The sequence below is a fragment of the Bufo gargarizans genome, chromosome 4 (genome assembly GCF_014858855.1).
Source record: "Bufo gargarizans isolate SCDJY-AF-19 chromosome 4, ASM1485885v1, whole genome shotgun sequence".
NCBI lineage: Eukaryota > Metazoa > Chordata > Amphibia > Anura > Bufonidae > Bufo > Bufo gargarizans.
This window is the reverse complement of record NC_058083.1, coordinates 243,052,073-243,073,751: the sequence shown is the minus strand read 5'-3', so window position 1 is coordinate 243,073,751 and position 21,679 is coordinate 243,052,073.

Here is a 21,679-nt window from a genome sequence, read left to right as displayed (position 1 = left end):
TGAAAATAATCACATGCAAGACTTCAGGAATAAGGTTCTAATCTTTCCTTTCTATGACATTCATTCCAGACCAAGGGTACTCAAACACTTTTTGCAGGGGCGTAGCTAAAGGTTCATAGGCCCTGGTGCAAGAGTTCAGCTTGGGCCCCCCCTTCCCTCAGTACTTTGTGGCCAGGGAAGCACATAGCCTTCGTGCTGCCTGAGGCAAAAATTGGCAATGGAACCACCGCATGCCAAATTCTTGACCTTACCCCCTTCCCTCCAGCCAGAGGTGCAACTTGACCTGCATGCACTCTCTATAATACTGGTGTCTTCATATTTGGCAACAAGGGTCTATGGGCCACCTCAGGCTCCTCGGCCCGGTAGCGAGTGCTACCTCTGCACCCCTTATAGCTATGCCCCTGCCTTAAGATCTGCTGATGGAGCTGTATGGGAAGTACCATGCTTTATACATAGGACATGTCCATAGATATTGACGAATATTGTCCGTAGAGTAACTTCATGGAGGACACGTGTATACCAGTAGACAATAGTACCTTCCTCCACAAGCTGCAGTCTCTGACATCAGTTCTCTGGTCCTGAATTCCAGCACAGTTTATATTGGACTGGGCGGCCACTGTTAGGTCTGTCTTGTTTACCAAGGATGAAGAACGCCTTTCATTACTACAGTGGCCTTGGCATCCAGCAGAAGATGGTCATCCAAAGCATCAAAGGCATAAATTACCCCCTGCCGAAGGAAGGGCCCAAGACCAAAAAGCAAACTAGTACATTTCTGTTGACGATCATCTCACATCCAATTTCAGCTTTAGCCTAGAAGCATAGGCCTACTGAATAAGGCTGGCCAGAGACAGGAGATGGTTGTCAACTGACAACTATATTTGGCTTGACCAAACAGGCATTTTATTTATATTGGGGGAGACCAAGGTAGGAAGATGCCTGAGCCCACTGGGCTTGGGAGATCTATCGTGATCCATGAAGACGAGGGTGACAGCCCTAAGGGGCACTTTCACCTGGAGGTGGCCCTGGTATGGAGAGAGCTGCATGACAGGTGCTATTCCAAGGAGGCCTTGCAGGAGTAAAGATTGCTTGTAGGTTCTATGAGATTACTGATGAAATATAGGGAGTTGGTCAGGGCCCAGTAGGTTAGGAGTAGTATTCATGGTGTAATGGGCGGTCAGTGGATAGACTGAGACATAGGTCTGGCATCTGAGGAACGCAATAGATAAGACAGGCAGCAGATGTTATAATGGATTGAATCTGTGTCAGTCTGCTCCTTGGTAGACCCCAGTAAAAATGTATTGCCACAGTCTAGGGTGGGATGTGATAAAAGCGTGGAGAAGCAGGCTGGTCCTCTGTGTGAGGACAAGATGGATGTGGCAGGTTGTGTCAAGTGAGAGGATTATAGGAAGGAAGACTACTTGTGTTCTTCACCCCCACAACTAAAACCACATAGTGGAGAACCAAGCCCCCTCCTTCCTACAAGGTAGCCATGGGACCTCCACAAAATGCTACCAGCCTGGCACATGGCAAATTGTACTGGCTATCTGACCAGGTTATCAGTCACTGCTAGTGGTCCAGGTTATCACATTGCACTAGTTATGTCAGCCCAGGTTATCACATTGTACTAGTTACATCAACACAGGTTATCACATTGCACTAGTTATGTCAACACAGTTTATCACATTGTACTAGTTATGTCGGCCCAGGTTATCAAATTGTACTAGTTACATCAACACAGTTTATCACATTGCACTAGTTATCTGACCTGGTTATCACACTGTATGAGTTATGTCAGCCCAGGTTTTCACGCACATCTAGTTAATGTGGTTACACCCCGACTGCTGGGAAGTGATATGGCTCCGGGTTATCAGATTTTGCAGGGTGGTATTTGCCGTTCACTTATTTGGGGCTGCATCACTTGTGCGTCACCATGTATCATAACATTAAGAGAAGGCAGTCCCATGCAAAAACTCAAACAACACAACACCACCTTGAGCTCTGCTACATCTGTATACACTGGTTATTAGCAGAATACAACACATCCCGGGATGATCTGCAGCATGTAGCTGATGGGGCAGTGCTGGTATTCTACGCCATGAATGTGGGCACCAGACACCACCAGTGCCCTGTTTACACCAGTCCCATTACCCACCGTCCGCCGCCATGACATACCATGCTTCCCACACACTGCCGCCTGCCTCCGGCTCCTCCTCACTCAGTCAGACCTCACTCAATGTCTGCCTCCACGGCCGTCCCCTCTGGCACATGAGCTGCCTACAGCCTGCACTGCGCCCTATTAGATCACAACTTAGTGGCCTGGATTTTGAATAGGAGGCGGTGGGGGGGGGGGGGGGGCCGTGGGCTCAGGGGCCTGGTCACAATTGCGACCACTGCGACCCCTGTAGCTACGCCACTGACTTTTTGCAAAGGTTCTACATACCCAGGTCTGCTGCCAGGTGAAAGTGTAAACCACAAAAAAAATTGTAAAGCGGGACCACCAATCCTCTAAGGGCCCCAACACAATAAGAAGATCCTTTTAGTGCCACCACACAATCCTGATGCCCCACAGTGTCCCCCAGATGGTAATGATGCCCCTTTAGTGCCCTCACACAGTGATGGCCCTATAGTGCCTCCTCTTACAGTGTGATGTCCCTTTAGTGCCTCCCCTCAAATTTGATGCTCTCTTAGTGCCTTCAATCACAATATGCCACCTTAATGCCCCCCCTCACAGTATGATGCCCCTTAGTGTACCCCATGCACTACGATGCTATTAAGTGGCTCGCTCACAGTAGGATGTCCATTAAGTGCCCCCACACAGAATGAGGACCTCTTAAATTGCCCCCACACAAAGTGATGCCCTTTAAGAGCCAGTCAAACAGTATTGTATCCCCTTAAGTGTCCCCGACACACAGTGTCGGGTGGGGTACACCTAGGGCCCACAAGTAAAATTAATTTGGGGGGGGGGGGCCACTATAAAGCTACATGCGAATACTACCCATACAGACACAGCAGCAGCATGACTGTAAATTATTAATATGGGGGCCAATGTAGTAACTTTGAGAGGGCAGGTCCCTGGAGAAAGAGGACATGACTAGCCAGATTCTATATGTAAAAGTCCTCTCAGCCATCCAATGTATCTATAATAATAAACTGGTGCATTGTTAAATAATGTGCCCAGGTTTTTATATCAACATAGGCTGGTTGAGATGCTCTATGCTACCCATCTATATCTAGTGCTGTCAGTCTACAGTGCCATGTGCCATTTGTAAAAGGTGTGAGGAACTAGGGACCCTCCTTGCTCAGGGCCCAGTGGGGGATTCACCTGCTCCCCTGTGGGCCAGTCCGAGCCTGCCCATACACAGTGATGCTCCCTTAAGTTCCTCTCTCACACAGGCCCTCTTAAATGGCCCGCACACACAGTGGTGCCCTCTAAAAATCAGTATTCTATCTAATTAAGTTGCCCCTACACTCAGTGAGGCCCCTTTGAGTGCCTCACTTATAGAGAGACCCTCTTAAATGGCCCTTACACAAACTGATGCTGTCTAAGTGCCATACACCAGTATTGTGTCCCATTAAGTGGCCCAGAGTGGTGTCCCCTTAAGTGGCTCCCACACAGTATGATGCCCTCTTAAATGCTTTTTCATAGTGATGGCTTCTTATGTGTCCCACTGAACAGGATGATGCCCTCTTAAGTCCCCCCTCACAGTGATGACATCTTAAGTGCCCCCCACACACAATATGATGCCCTCTTAAATGTCACCTCACAATGATACACTCTCAAGTGCCCTCTGACAGTGATGTTCCCTTAAGTTCCCCACACACAATATGATGCCCTTTTAAATGGCCATTCACAGTGATGCCCTCTCAAGTGTCACACAACAGTGATGTCCTTCTAGGTGCCCCCCACACAATAAAATGCCCCACTGTCCAAGAGGTGCCCACTTAAGTTCCTCTCCATAGACTGAAAAACCCTATTGTATGATGCCCCATATTGCCTCCACTTTAAATACTCATCTTTCCCACGTTTCCTCACTGTCAGTTCCTTGCTTCTCCATCAGGCTGTCATCCATCAGGCGGGATGACAGCCTGATGTACTGAGCCAGCAACAGCATAGTGTAGACCAGACCTTTACTCTGTGCTGTGCTGTCCGTGGCTTGGCGTGGCAGGCGGGATTACATTGCATGGCACCTGCCAGCACTGAATCATCAGTGGCAAGGGAATGGTGAAGCAATGCGCAGATACAGTTTAGAGGGAGTCTTGACAGCTGGGAACCATAGTCTGGATTTGGACTGTTGTTTGCCAGTTGAGAACGCCTGTTCTAGACTGTAACAAATGCCATTATTTTATGGAATTTCTACAGTTTTTCTCTTTTGCTTCAAGGCTATGAAATGGTTTTATCTTCTGAAAAGACAAAAGCGGATAAACAAGAACAATGTGATGATGATGAGATATGACTCGGTTTCAGAAATGTCACAGTAACAATGGCATTTGAGAATTTCAGTGGATTTTATAGAATAATAAGCTAGCTCTATGCTCAATTAAGCTAATTTAGTAGTTTTCATATTGTTTGTAAAAGTCATTTTTCAACTTGTTTATAGACTGGTCTTTCTTCAGGAGAACATACAATGCTGTCTTGACACCTTTTTCTGGGAGGTCATTATCGCCTACTGACTCCAATTAGGATAATGGAATCAACACCTTTGACCCCATGCTGGGTATAATGAAGTCTGACCCCATGCTGGGTATAATTACCAGATGTTGATTCAGTTACATATTTATTCCCAGAGAATTCTTGTACAGTCACTCAGAATTGAGAAAGCTCGTTGGAAGAACGAGTGAAACGTTTTCAAGAAATCTACAGTACGTCCAGTTGCCTTGATTTATTCTTTACAGATACTTTTAACATTATGACTTTCATATATATTTCATGTGTCATGCATATTTCATTTGCAGCATTGTGAGCACATCTATTAAACTCTCCTAGACCCTCCTAAAGTTAAAAACAGAAAAATAAATAATTCAGCAAATAATCTCAGTATCACAAAATGGGCCAATAATTTATACTACAATATATTTGTCACCTCTACATATAAGGAAGGAATTTTCAGAGTGAAGATGCCACTCATAAATGACAACAACAATAAGGTTAATGGTCTTCAGATATATATTCTTTTCATTAATTCTTGATTTTTTGAGCCACATTGCAGATTGCAGGGGCATAACTATGCAACTGCTATGGGGCCCATGGCAAGAAGGGGCCCAGTCTTAGTTGGGATTATCTCTTCTACTGGGGGTGAAAACTTAGTCAGGACTCTACCCTCTAAAGGAGCAACTTTTAGCATATGAGGTAGCGGAATAAATGTCCCAAGGGTCATTGAAAACAGTTTAGTCAGAAACCCTTCTGTCCTGTGTGGGGGGGGGGGGGGCTGGTTTGATCCTTGCTATGGGCCCCTTACTTCTCTATGTACGCCACTGGCAGATTGCACATGCTATAGCAACCAAGTATAGAAAATAAGGAATGATCATGATAACACATTTCTCGCATTGCCTTCACTCACTATTTGATATTTTTCAACGTGTGATAATAGGTGTAACCGTGGAATCACGATAAAGATCAAAATGGGAGAAAAGATGGCACGTGCAAGAAATTCGAATGCACACTCATATATAGACGCAAACCATATGTTTTATTGGAGTTGAAAGAATAGGTAAAAACACTTAAAGAGGGCTTTTAATGGGTCTAGACATTATGAAATAAGTAGCAGGTTATGTAGGGCATAGTCCATGGATGTAAGAGTGCTTACTATTTTTTCTGGGCGCCGCTCCATTCGCCCGCTGTGCCCTGTTCACTTCTCCCGCCTGGTATGCTAATGAATAGCATCGGTACAGGGAGGAGAAGACAGCCCTGTTTCTCAATGGGTGTATCCTTCTCTCTCGCTGTAGCGTGGTTCAATCAGAGCGGAGAGCGACACAGCCAGTGAGAAGGTGAGCTTTTTTTTTTCTCCCTGGCTGTGACGCTCTCCGCTGTGTCGGGGAGAAGGAGACGCCCATTGAGAAACAGGGCAGTCTCCTCCTCCCTGTACCGATGCTATTCATTAGCATATCAGGCGGACAAAGTGAACAGGGGCCACAGTGGGGGAACGGAGCAGTGCCCAGAAAAAATAGTAAGCAATCTTACATCCATGGACTATGCCCTACATAACCTGCTACTTATTTCATAATGACTGGACCCATGAAAGGTAGTCTTTAACCCCTTTAATTTAAAACGCTTTGACTTATCCAGGCCCTTCTGAGATAGTTTTTTCGTCACATATTGTACTTCATGACACTGGTAAAATGGAGTAAAAAAAAAAAATTATTTTTTATTTATAACAAAATACCAAATTTACCAAAAAATGTGAAAAATTTCAATTTCTCTACTTTTATAATAGATAGTAATACCTCCAAAAATAGTTATTATTTTACATTCCCCGTATGTAGACTTCATGTTTGGATCATTTTGGGACTGACAGTTTATTTTTTGGGGACGTTACAAGGCTTAGAAGTTTAGAAGCAAATCTTGACATTTTTCAGAGATTTTCAAAAAAAACCTTTTTAAGGACCAGTTCAGGTCTAAAGTCACTTTGTGAGGCTTACATAAGAGAAACCACTCAAAAATGACCCCATTCTAGAAACGACACCCCTCAAGGTATTCACCCCAGCGGTGGGGTGTGCGATGCGCTGACAGTGGCCGGATGCTAAGAGTGCCGGCCACAGTCAGCATGCGCAGAAGAAAAAAAAAAAAACAGCTTGCGCCCCAAAAAAATGTGTGTGGGGGGAGGCAGGGGGGCAAGCTGCAGCACCCCTGGGGGAATCTAGGGTCACACAGCTGTGATGTGGACCCCAGACACCAAATTTCCCACTAAACTTTCCTTGAATATCTTTGCCTAACCTAACCTGTCCATAACCAGATGGTACTGTGGAGGTTCAGAAGGGGGGTGCTGGGCAGATATGGGGGTGCTGGCTCTGGAGACCGATGCAGCGCTCCTCGCTCCCGGACACAGAAAGGAGGAGGAGAGGAGCGCTGCAATAATTTAAACCGCCCGCCTGCCCCTGCAGCCAATCAGAAGCGATCCTGAGAGGTGATGTCACCATCACCTCTCAGGATCGCAGGATGGTGATTGGTGGTGTATTATCACACCACCGATCACCATCCTGTCCCAGATTATCGGGTCCCTAGAGACCCAAATAACCCAGAAATGCAGAAAAACGCAGGTCTGAATTGACCTGCGGATTGCCACGATCGCCGATACGGGGGGGTGGGGGGGAATTCAGAGGACCCCCCCCCCCCCGCGCATTGTCCCAGGGTGCCTGCTCAATGATTTGAGCAGGCACCCAGTTCTAAACCCCGCCCGGTTCTAAACCCCTACCGGTACATCATGTGTCCTGATGTACCGGGACATCATGACGTATCAGTATGTCATGTGTCCCCAAGAGGTTAAAAAGTACCACATTAGTACATGGACAGAGAAACATGGGAGAACAAATAAAAATAAAAAGTACCAAACCTACAACATTTTGCATTTAGTATTATATAAATAGTACACAGTAACCAAATTACTCTAACTATAATGTAAATTTAATCATTAACCGCAACAATATTTGAAAAGAAATGACTCAATTTAAAACAACTGTGGACATTGAGGAATACAGAAGGCTACATTAAATGAATAAAGTCCAATTCATAAAAGGATTAGTATGTCACAGAACATAAATACGCAGAAAAACAAAAAAGTGCAAAGTACCACCAGCCTCTACATGAGGGTCCACCACTAGCCATAATGACACTTGCTCCTTACTGTTTAGCAACCTAAACTTCGTTTCACATTAGCTTGATCAGGAATGGCATTATAAGAAGTATCCTTTTGATCCATCGACAGATAATGGGTGACCAAACTTGTTAAAGAAAGATGGCACCCAGAACCGCAAAATATTGAGCAGATACCATTTATTGAGGTCTTCACATACAGTATAATGCATTTTAGGGCTCTAAAGAGTCTCTGCATTTGGAATTGATGGGGACAATATACAGTATATGTTTTTCATTTACAATGACAAGAGTATATTTATAACATGGAGGTGTATGCATATATGTCATTTTAATTGATTCTAGTATGTTTGGTTTTCAGTTTATTATATTTTACTATATTTTATTATTGTTTTATCTGCTATTATCAAATTGTTTGAGATACACATTATACACAACCCATGCCTGGAGTGTCTTGACTTTTTTTTTCTCTTGATTTTATGATGTGCGTTTAAAGGGAGTCTGCCAGCTACTTAACCCATCTACATGCCACATACACAATGGGCCGCAGCATCGATGAATGGACTGCACACGTGCAGCTTGTTGGCGCAAAATTGGAGATCCGGAATAGGTGAAGCAAAAGCAGTGAGCAGCTAACCACAGTGGGTGTTGTAGGGTGCATGCCCTGGCTCGGTGGTTATATGTGCAGAAGCTGGCAAGACAGGAGAGGGTCTGGGCACTTGCAGCAAAAGACAACACCCCTGGGGACTTGTGAACTCATTAGAATATGGATTAAAAATGAATTTTTTGAGCATCACAGCCGCAGTCGAAGGAAAAAAGGTATCATTTGTTGATAGTTTTAGAGGCGCTAAGCCTGCCCGCCCTCTTAAGCGCCCACCCCTTATCTCAGCACTGGTGTGAGTGGCGTAAAAGGGGGGGGGGGGGTGAAGAGTCGCAGACTTTGCCTCAAAACACCTTTGCGAAAAAATCTGTGCCTGATATACGCCAAAAAGTGGCATATATTGGTTGATAAATTACCCCCCTGCATTCTCTAAGTAGAATATTAAACGGAAGACTTTCCAGTTTTAACAGATCCCACAAATCATTTTGCTTTCTTTGCTTGCCTATACACTAAGCTGGTCCTGCTTGCAGCAGAGGAGTTTTCACTGATTGCAGCCTGGCTCAGAGTGGAATCCAGAGATGGAGGATACCACATGGCAAAAAGGAATTTAAATTCCATGCTAGGACTGGAAACTGCAGAGCACTCATTCTACATATCGTGATGGAGGTCTAAGGACATAATGGGACTGTTTGCGACATCTGGAGTGATGAGGTAAACTTGCCACTACATACTTGTTTAAAGTATGCTGTATAAACGGGTTATCCCATGAATTATGTAAAAAAAAATCATAAATAATCTAGAATTTGTATATAACAAATCAAGAACCAGCCCTGAACATGGGTCCAGAGAGTTCCCCATTCATTGCTCCAATTGTCCTGCTAGATTTATTTCAAGCTTTCAGCTTAGGGAGCGTGTCCTTTCTCAGGGATGTGTCCTGTCTACTGCAGCTGGTGGCGATTAAAGGATGGAATTGAACATGTGCTTGCATCTCTGTAAGCAGGACTGAGAAATTACAAAAAGATCATACAACAAGTGGCACTATACAGATAGATTCCATTGAATAACTCAGTATCTTTAACAGATTTTTAATTACATGCAGTTACAAAGTATTCAGAGCGTCTATACCCCACTTCCCCTGACGAAGCCACGCATGTGGCGAAACATGTCGGGAGGGGTGTATTAGTGTAGCGCTATTTTTAGACAGAGTCAGTGAGCAGATCCAGGAGCATTACGATCGGCATAGGCAGTCACAGATAGCACGGAGTGAGGGACAAAGCGATCTACATATTTTATATCAATCCTTACTGAGGAAAACAACAGTAGTTACCAGTAGGAGACTAACGCACGCCCCTGTGTCAGTTATCAGCCTGCAGGGCATCAGTACAAACCTGAGGAGATAGCGAATTGTTGCCAAACCTGGAACCCTCTCCCAGGCATTGATACAAGTAGATACAGTAAATGCTCCAACAGGCTGATACATATGGTGGACGTGCTTCAGTGATAGGGCTCCACGGCAGATAGATAGTAATAGAGTAAACAAAGTCACAAACAACAATAGATGAACAAAGGACGAATATATTAACCGATCAAGGCTGCCCCGCAGAGTGATACAAACCATACACTCACGACAGGTCTGACTGGAGCATGCCCCTAGTAATGCACCTGACAGGCATCAATGAATAAATATAGGGTTGCCATTAGCAACCAGTAACAAAAAACAGCCTACTTCATATCTCACTGTACTCTGACAATTTTGACAATGGGTTTTCTTGTTGTGAGCACGTTTTAAACGAATTAAATAAAGATAAGATTTTATTATCATCAGTTAGAGACCCCTAAAGGGATTGTTGGTCCTACAGACTGTATATAAATTGTAGGCATAAGGATTGAGTCACATATATCCAGTCTGTAGCGTGTTCTGTCTATTGTATTTGGCACAATATATTAGGCTACTTTCACACTAGCGTTAAAGTTTTACGGTATTGAGTTCCGTCATATGGGCTCAATACCGGAAAAAAATGCTTCAATTTTGTCCCCATTCATCGTCAATGGGGACAAAACGTAACTGAACAGAACGGAATGAGTTCCCAGACTGGAGAGAAAACCGCAGCATGCTGCGGTTTTCTTTTCATCCTGGTATGCAGAGCAAGACAGATCCGTCATGGCCCCTAATGCAAATCAATGGGAAATGATCAGTTTTCTCTGGCACAATCTGACACAATAGAACACGGATCCGTCCCCCATTGACTTTCAATGGAGTTAATGACGGATCTGTCCTCGCAATGTTAAAAATATGTTAAAGATAATATAACCGGATCCGTTCATAACGGATGCAGATGGTTGTATTATCAGTAACGGAAGCGTTTTTGCTAAACCCTGCAGGATCCAGCAAAAAAAAAAAACGCTAGTGTGAAAGTAGTCTAATACATGCAGTTTTATTGCCTCGGGTGTTGTGCAAAATGCCACAAGGGGCCCACTGAGGCTTTATCACCCAAGGGCCCACGTGAACCTGGAGCTGGCCCTGCATTTAATAATAATACAATTAATCATTTACTGTTTGAATGCAACGGATCATGACATCGTATAATACAAGAGCAGTCTGGATATTGCTGTTTTAAATTACATTCTACAAGGAAGCTAAAAGTTGTATTATGTCTACTACTTGATTATAACTTTGTACCAGTGTGTGTTAATTCACTGCTGTCATGTCTCTGGAAACATTGCCACAGTGACTGCACACCATACTTACAGATAACTAGTTCTCCCAGGGAATGTAAGAAAGTGAATTTTAATGTCTTTGTTAAAGCTGCTCTCCAGGCAGGAGGTGGATTTTAGATTTGAAACAGTACATCTGAGCTGTAGTCATTTATCATAGTCCTAGTTCAATGAATTTTTAACTAAAATAACGCTATTCAGACTTAGAAGGTAAATGAATAGCAGTTACATTCAAATTACTTAAAAACAATGACATATGATTTTTTAAGCCCACAAAAGGATATCTGTAGTTATTCATGGAACTGGATATTATATTCAATAGAAAAGTATAAATTGTTTAATTGTTCACTGTATGTTCACACAACTTTGGACAAATCAATAGTAGAAAATAAATTGTGTAATATATGTGATCAGAGAAAAATGCCTTGTTTCTAGTGTTATCAGCAGTTTTTTCCTCCCCCATTTCTAAATGAACTTTCTCTCTGAAACTTGTTAAAAATCTGTTTTCTGAGGCAAAATTGGGCTGTCTGGTCACTAAAGGATCAAATTACGTAATCCCATAGAGGTGTATGGAGAGTGGATAGGACAAGGGAGGAAGTACAGAGAGAAACAAATAGAAGAGAGACATACAGAGTGACCAGGAACCATAGCTATTCAGACTCTGCTGCAGGTTAGGGGCTACGGCTCAGACACTCATCACTTAGATCACATCCAGGTCAGGCCAACTCAAAAAAGCCTGCCTTACACAGTGGACACGTACAGCCACAAGGACTAGCTTTTACATATTAGCCAGAGGTTCAATAGCAGAGGTGCCATTATCAGCTACTTTGCTAGTCACCATATCTCATCATCTGGAAATAAAAACTGCACTGAGTACAAACTACTTTTGGGTGTACGACAACTTCTATTTTGCACTTAGTAGTGAGACTTCTGGCCTGATACCTTATACCACCTTTTCACAGCACCATTCACCAGGGAGACATCATCTCAACAGGGCTACTATCACTCCCATCCTCTGCACTGGCTCCTCAAGTGCTCCCTGCATATACAGTACAGACCAAAAGTTTGGACACACCTTCTCATTCAAAGAGTTTTCTTTATTTTCATGACTATGAAAATTGTAGACTCACACTGAAGGCATCAAAACTATGAATTAACACATGTGGAATTATATACATAACAAAAAAGTGCGAAACAACTGAAAATATGTTATAGTCTAGGTTCTTCAAAGTAGCCACCTTTTGCCTTGATTACTGCTTTGCACACTCTTGGCATTCTCTTGATGAGCTTCAAGAGGTAGTCACCTGAAATGGTCTTCCAACAGTCTTGAAGGAGTTCCCAGAGATGCTTAGCACTTGTTGGCCCTTTTGCCTTCACTCTGCGGTCCAGCTCAGCCCAAACCATCTCGATTGGGTTCAGGTCCGGTGACTGTGGAGGCCAGGTCATCTGGCACAGCACCGCATCACTCTCCTTCATGGTCAAATAGCCCTTTCACAGCCTGGAGGTGTGTTTGGGGTCATTGTCCTGTTGAAAAATAAATGATGGTCCAACTAAACGCAAACCGGATGGAATAGCATGCCGCTGCAAGATGCTGTGGTAGCCATGCTGGTTCAGTATGCCTTCAATTTTGAATACATCCCCAACAATGTCACTAGCAAAGCACCCCCACACCATCACACCTCCTCCTCCATGCTTCACGATGGGAACCAGGCATGTAGAGTCCATCCGTTCACCTTTTCTGCGTCGCACAAAGACACGGTGGTTGGAACCAAAGATCTCAAATTTGGACTCATCAGACCAAAGCACAGATTTCCACTGGTCTAATGTCCATTCCTTGTGTTCTTTAGCCCAAACAAGTCTCTTCTGCTTGTTGCCTGTCCTTAGCAGTGGTTTCCTAGCAGATACTCTACCATGAAGGCCTGATTTACACAGTCTCCTCTTAACAGTTGTTCTAGAGATGTGTCTGCTGCTAGAACTCTGTGTGGCATTGACCTGGTCTCTAATCTGAGCTGCTGTTAACCCGCGATTTCTGAGGCTGGTGACTCGGATGAACTTATCCTCCGCAGCAGAGGTGACTCTTGGTCTTTCCTGGGGAAGTCCGCATGTGAGCCAGTTTCTTTGTAATGCTTGATGGTTTTTGTGACTGCACTTGGGGACACTTCTAAAGTTTTCCCAATTTTTCGGGCTGACTGACCTTCATTTCTTAAAGTAATGATGGCCAGTCGTTTTTCTTTACTTGGCTGCTTTTTTCTTGCCATAATACAAATTCTAACAGTCCATTCAGTAGGACTATCAGCTGTGTATCCACCTGACTTCTCCACAACACAACTGATGGTCCCAACCCCATTTATAAGTCAAGAACTGTCACTTATTAAACCTGACAGGGCACACATGTGAAGTGAAAACCATTTCAGGTGACTACCTCTTGAAGCTCAACAAGAGAATGCCAAGAGTGTGCAAAGTGTGCAAAGTAGTAATCAAAGCAAAAGGTGGCTACTTTGAAGAACCTAGAATATGACATATTTTCAGTTGTTTCACACTTTTTTGTTATGTATATAATTCCACATGTGTTAATTCATAGTTTTGATGCCTTCAGTGTGAATCTACAATTTTCATAGTCCTGAAAATAAAGAAAACTCTTTGAATGAGGTGTATCCAAACTTTTTGGACTGTACTGTACACACAACAGCTTATTCTGAAAAACTCTCTGAAAGTTTAGGTATGCATACAGTGTAGGTAAAAAGAAAAAGGAAATGGCAAATCAATTTTCAGATTGTAATCCTTGTCATCTAATGGACATATATTTTTCACTTTTTAGGCCACATTCACAAGTGGCAATACTGTCACATTAATGGTACCATGGTAATACCCATGTAAACTGAATGTGTCACAGCCGTTACCTCTAGCTGTGACCTTCTGTCTTTGCTCTTGCTGCAGTTCTGTTCCTGTGTGTTGTTTGTGGTTCTTTATGGGTTAACTCCCCTGTGTGCCTATTAGGAGTTAATCTTCTCTGTCTGCTCCATGGGTGTGGCCTCTCTGCTGCACTCACGGAATCTGTATATTTGGCAGATTTTCCCTTAGTTCTGGGTCAGCTCTTCTAGTATGTGTTTGTCTTGTCCTTCTCTTGGTTTGTACTTTGTCTCCCATGCTGCTGTCCCATGGGATCCGTGTCTGTCTATGTTCTGTGAGTTAGCCTTCTTGCTCATTGTCATGCTTTCTCCTGTGTTTCTGTTATCAGGGTTGCCAGTTATGTTTCAGTTCCCCTGTGTGTATTTTTATGTTTATTTCATATTCGTTCCTCCGTATGGAGGGTTCTGTCTCTGCGTTAGGGGATAGTCTGTTCTGCAAGCCCTTGCTGCAGCTTTCTTTGCTGCAGAGTGCCATGGGCAAGGCCATGCAGTTTACTACTGGTGGAGCAAGTCCTTGTCTGCTCATTGCCACTCCTGGTTCCTTGCGATGTACTCCTGCTTGTGTTAGTAGTTGCCTTGTTTATATGTGCCTGTCTGTTATGTTTGCATATGTACTGCCGGTACCTTCTGGTACCTGTTGTCCGGTCGTTCCTGCTGTCACTGTCTAGTTCACGCTCTGAAGTGGACCCTGGCAACTTCCTGATGCAAAGCCTAACCCTACCATCTGGGGCCCTAGTGAATACCAGGACTTGCTTAGTCATGCCCCTCTGGAGTATTACTAGACAGTGGTGCGGTGGGGGTTTTCTCCCACTGTGCAGACGGTACACAGAGTTCATGTTTTGTTTGTGCTGCCTTCCCTGGCCTTTTGTTTGTGCAATAAACCCTTGTGTGTCTGTACCTGATTTCCGTTTGCTTATTGCTTGACGACGCAGAGGTCTGTCGCTGGATCTCTAACTCGTGACAGAATGTTTCTGCAGAGAATAGCTCACAATGTAGTTTCCAATGCCACAGTTTTACAATGGGTAGTAGGGGGCCCATTAATATTATTTCTGGGAAACACAATGCTAATGTAACAAACCAGCGGGAGTGAACCCACTGTGCCATGTGCCTTCCTCCTCTAAGGGCGTTTTCTAAGTGAACCCCTCGATATTCACAGTACCCCTGATGGTGGGGATAGACTTTCCTGAGGGAAACACCAGGTCGCTACCTCTTGAGGAGTATATACAGTGCTGTCCATAATTATTCATACCCCTGGCAAATTTTGACTTAAAGTTACTTTTATTCAAACAGCAAGTAATTTTTTGATGGGGAAATGACATAGGTGTCTCCCAAAAGATAATAAGACAATGTACAAGAGGCATTAATGTGAAAAAAAAACATTTCTCAGCTTTTATTTACATTTGAGCAAAAAATACAAGATGTTCCGCACTGTGGAAAATCTCAGAGGACGTGGTCGGAAGCCAAAAGTGACACCTGTGCTGGCCAGGAGGATAGTTAGAGAGGTGAAAAAGAATCCAAGAATCACCACCAAGGCCATCCTGGTGAATCTGGGCTCTGCTGGTGGCAATGTCTCAAGGCAGACAATCCAATGGACACTGCACACTGCTGGGTTCCACTTCTCCAGATAAGGCACACAAAAGCTCAATTGGCCTTTGCAAAAGCTCATCTGGACAAAGAAGGAGACTTCTGTTCTTCTGTGTTATGGTCAGATGAAACAAGAATTGAATTGTTTGGTCACAATGATGTTTCCTTCATTTGGGGTAAAAAAGGAGAAGCCTTCAACCCAAAGAACACCATCCCCACTGTCAAACATGGTGGTGGGAACCTAATGCTTTGGGGGTGTTTTTTAGCCAATGGACCAGGGAACCTAATCACAGTAAATGGCACCATGAAAAAAGAGCAATACATGAGGATTCTAAACGACAACAATAGGCAGTCTGCAGAGAAACTTGGCCTTGGGCACCAGTGGACATTTCAGCATGACAATGACCCAAAACACACAGCAAAAGTGGTGAAAAAATGGTTAGCAGACAACAACATTAACGTTTTGGAGTGGCCTAAGCCAGAGTCCAGACTTGAATCCAATTGAGAATCTGTAGAGGGAGCTAAAGATTAGGGTGATAGCAAGAAGACCCCCCAACCTGAAAGATTTGGAGCTCATTGCTAAAGATGAATGGGCAAAAATACCTGTGAAGACATGCAAAAAGCTGGTCTGCAATTATAGGAAGCGTTTGATTGCTGTAATAGCCAATAAAGGCTTTTCTATTGATTATTGAGAAGGGTATGAAAAATTTTGGACTGGACACTTTTTGCTAAAATGTAAATAAAAGCTTCACATTTTTTTTTTGCCACATAGTCTTATTATCTTTTGGGAGACACCTATGTAATTTCCCGTCAAAAAATTACTTGCAGATTGAATAAAAGTAACTTTAAGTCAAAATTTGAGGGAAGGCGGCACAGGTACAGGTTAGGCAATCCGGGTGGCAACAGGAGAGTAAAGGCAAACAGGCAGGGATCAAACAGGTAGCAGAGTCCAGGAATACAATTACGAGTCAGGAACACAAGCGGATATCAGGAACCTTAGCAAGACACAAAGACCTTGCATCTGGGAAGGGGGCTGAGCCACTTATATATGTGCAGAAGAGATAGAATTGGTCAGCAAGGTCACATGACCTAACCCATAAACCACAGGGAGTGACGCACACTGGGCCTTAAGGAAGTGCTGCACGAAACAAGCAGCAAGCATGCTGTGGCTAGGGCTGGGAGAAAACCGTGGAGCTGATCCCAGAACAACAGTACTTACACAGAAAGAGCCCAGGACTGCAGTGGTAAATGGGAAGCACTGACAGCAGATCACCTCTGAACACGGCGCCCGGGACCGTGGCAGGGGAACAGCGGTGCACAGCCGCCGCTGTTACAGCTAAAAACGGAAGAGGATAAAGCAATTTCTACAGTAAGCAGTTAAGGAGAATGTGTCATCAGAAATTTATCTACAGTTTAAATAACGTATTTATGGGGAATATATTTATAGTGATCTTTAAAAAATATATAATTGTCACTGTATTAAAAAAAAATCTGAAATTCGACAGGCCACTGAGTCTCATAATAGGCTGACACTTGGTGTCCTGTTGTGCGCCATGCTTGGTGTGCTATGAGGAGGCTTCTGAGAATGCTGCAGTCTTTTCAAACAGTTGATCAGTGGGAGTACCAGAAGTGCCACTTTCATATTTATATAAGTCCTAGAGAACCCCTTTATGCCAATTCCTGCATAAACTTAAACAAATTAGACAGAAAACTCTTTTACATTTTGGAAGGTTCTGTTTATCATAAAGTCAGTTTTCCTTGAGACTGTGGAAGAACTTGAGGAAAATGTATCAAATATCACAGATTGCTTGTTAAATTTGGTGCATCCTAAAGGGCATCTGTTAGCAGATTTGTAGCTATAAATCTGCCTGACCTGTTGCATGTGCGCTTGTTTTTTTTACCTATAACCCCCCATCCCCCAAACTGGAGCGAGTTTGCAATGTTTAAAAAAAAAGTGAAATCTTCCCCTCTTTGAGTTTAGCACTGTGTATGTATCAGTTTTAGATAATCAATATAGGCCACATGCTTCTGGTCTTTACTATGTAAAGTATGTATTTAATAAAATTTGGATCCATTTGATAATTTTTGTACACACTGGCAGAGATTATTAAAGTTTTTTTCCCTGTAATTATTTTTCTAATGCCTGCAGCCTGCCTCCATAAACATAATATTCATACTTATCTTGTACCTGATGCTCCGGTCCTCCACGTTGTCCCCATTATGTCCTTGTTCCGGTCCCCTCAGTGTTTACACCCGGTGTTGCATGGGTATGGTAATTTGCTCCAGAGCTGCTAATGACTGGCTTCAGCAGTGACATGCTGCTTGTAGTCAAATAACCACTGAAACCAGTTATCGGCTGCAGCGGAGCATGTGACCATGCAGGATGAGATGTAAACACTGTGGAGACCAGAACATGGACACAGTGGAGGCAGTTCAGAGAACTGGAGCAGCAGGGAGGAGGCTACAGGCATTAGGGGACAATCACACAGCGGCTTTTTGAGCCGATTTTTGGCGCGGACAGCCATGCTAAAATTTCACCAAAAACCTGCCGGTGGCTGCATCCTCTCTGCCTCCTATACATTTCACTTGGAGGCAATGCTGAGGATCCTGAAATGGTGGCTTAAATCCATGGCCGTTCAGAAAAAGGACAAGGCCTTGGATTTAAGCTGCCTCTCCGCACGGAAACAGCTGTCTGTGCCTAAATTCCACTTAAAAAGCCGCCATGTGAACATCCCCTTAGAAAAAATTCTAATTAGCAGAAAACTGTTTTAATACTGCCATGGTCAGAAAACAATGCCGGACGGAGACTTTGATAATTGAGCAGCAGTCAACATGTCTGAAGCCAGCTAACATTTCTTGACACAGATAACTAGCATGAATACATTGATAAATCTGTTCCACTGTTCAGTATCAAGATATTGATATTTGCCATGTATATTTATTATACTACAGCAATATTGAGTCATCTGCAAAGGGTCATACATTATCCAGTTATACAAAATGTGGAAAGAGATATTTTATTTCTCCTTTGAATAAGTGAATATAAATTGTGTCTTCTTCTCGTTTTCCCATTGTAAATGCTTACACTCTTTGCTGAAATTAATTGATTTAGCTGATTAATTTAAGTAATATATTCTATGATGTTCCAAAGAATAATCACTCAAATGTATTTGCATAATCATTGCTAGATATAAAAAGAGACATAAAAGTTAACTAACATAAAATATATATACCTTGATCACAGATGAGGTTCTAACTTTGTGAAAGTGCTTTCTGTGCAGAAAAAATAAATAAAAGAATACTTCTGGTAAAAGTAATACAGGAAGGTAGCTCTTAAGGGTGTTGAATATCCTTTATTATTCATTATTGCAAGATTCATATGTAAACAGATGAACTGATAAAGAGGAAATTCTTCTCTAATCATATTTATGCTGAATGCATAGCAAAAAAAATCTTCAGATAAATTATTTCCAATAAGTTTTTAATTGTCTAGAAAGGGCTATTTGGTTTCCATAGACACTTAGACTGTCCTTACAAATGCACATTATTGGCTTCATTTTTAGAACTTTTTTGTAGTTATGATCAGCTTTAAATGTGAAGTGGTTGGCATGCCAGTGAATGTTGTTAAGAATAAAAAATGCTCTGCCAATGATTATTCAGTCTGCTAGAACATAATCTTGCAGAACTGCTGAAACTCTTTGGTAACTGCTTAGTATCGTCTATAGCTACAGTAATACAAAGCTTATAATAATATAATTCTTCTTCAGACAATTATCCGAAATGTGCTGTTCCTTCTCTGATAGCACATTAAACCACATAACAACATCTCATTAAAGTTGGATTATCAAACGGACGGTCCAGTGGGATAATATTAAATACACAAGAACCTTATTAACTACATACATACACCTACCTACAGTATTTAACATGGTTTACACTCCTCAACATTGAAATAGCAACACCAAGAGGTGAAATCATGGAATTATGGAAGTCACAAGATCTATAGATGTGTTAATGATATGCAAATGATAAAAATATGGAAACAAAATGTTCAAAGCATTTCAATTTATTCAGTATCAAGTATGAAAGCCACACACAGAAATATACACAATGGCATGTGATCAATGAGATTATTAAAAGGGGTTATTCAAGAGTCAGACAGACCACCCAGAGTGGCTGACCCACAGTGGAAATCATACTTACTGAACCCAGCAGCGGGGACCAGGTATCTAAAGCTCCTGGGCCAGCTCTTCCTCTCCCTGTTGCACTGAGATCATATGTCAACAAGGGGACACATGACCACTTCAGCCAATCGCAGGACGCAGTGATGACCTGCTTACCCTTGCATCATAAAAACTGTTCAAGTGATGCAAGGAAAAAAACAAGTCACATGTTCCCCCATAAACGACTGTTGATCTCAGCGCAACCCAGAGAACGTTAGATACTGAACCCAGAGGCAAGGACCAGGTATGAGGCAAGTATGATTTCCACCACGGTTCGACTACTTAAGGAGGTCTGTATGACTCTTAGATAACCTGTTAAATGCTACATTGAATCCTCTGGGGATACAACTCATCAAGACCCACTGCTGGCAACAACCTTTGCAATTGTTGACCAATAAAGTCCCAGATGTGCTTGATGAGAGACAAAGTTGGATATTCTACAGGTCATACTAACACGTTTAAGCCATTCAGACTGCTGGCAGTAGCATTGACACCATGCGGCCTGGCACTATCCTGTTGAAAAATGGCTCCTGGGACACTTTGGCGAACTGGCGCGGTATCACTGGTTCCATGACCAAATCAATGTGACGCTGAGCTGTAGGTGTACTTGAAATGAACACTAGAAGGGTGCAGTACTGTACATTATACCATCTCAACCCATAATCCCAGGAGTAGGGTAGGTGTTCCCATTTAAAGGCCTCTTCATGGCGTTGCTCACATGGTCTCTAGACCAATCATTATGTCTGAGACAAAAGTAGGACTCATTGCAGAAGAGAATAGACCTCTATTCCAGCCTCCTTTGCTTTTGTGTAGCATGATAACCTTCAAGAGCTGTGGCATGAGGTCAATGGAACACCTGTAGCTCTACATCTGGCTCATAGTCTAATTTCCGGGAAATGTCTTCTGATGGTTTGTGTGGACACTGTTTGCCACTGTAGGCTTCGAATGTGATCCAATTTCACTTGCAGTACAGAATTGGTCACTACTTGCCATTCAAACGATCCATCAATGCAGAGGTTCACCTCTGTGCACCTTTTGCTGTAATTCCAGTTTGTTGTTCTGGGACAGGCAATGTTAAACAGGGCAGACATCTTGGCCTACACTTGCAACAAGTGGTAATAACTGGCTCTAACTAACAAGAGGTATCGCACAATCATCCCACATAACTTAATCCAATTTTTGAGGTTTTATGTAGCTAACAACTTTGCTTTCATTCTGGCTTTTATGCCCCTCCTACATGCCACCTATTAGAGCTAGGTGCTTGAAAATTTGATTATCTGCAGATTTTAGCAACTTCTGCTACCTCCTCAATTTGCATATCCTTGTGGCTTGTCCTTCTTAGGCTACTTTCACATTAGCGTTTTTTTGCGGATCCGTCATGGATCTACAAAAACGCTTCAGTTACAATAATACAACCGTATAGATCCGTCATGAACAAATCTGGTTGTATTATGTCTTCTATAGCCATGACAGATCTGTCTTGAACACCATTGTGTCAGAGAAAACTGATTCATCCCCATTGACTTACATTGTGTGTCAGGACGGATCCGTCTTGCTCCGCAACACACAGGGATGGGGACGCAACCAAATGGAACGGAATGCATTTCTGTGAATTCCGTTTTGTTCAGTTGAATTTTGTCCCCATTGACAATGAATGGGGATAAAACTGAAGAGTTTTCTTCCACTATAGAGATGCCATAAGAAATCTCAATTGCGGAATTTAAAACGTGAAAGTAGTTTGAAAGTCTTTGTGCTGCAATTTCAATTGAGTGTAATACATCAAAAATGTCCACAATATAAGTCACTCAGAATTGAGAAAGCTCGTTGGAAGAACAAGTGA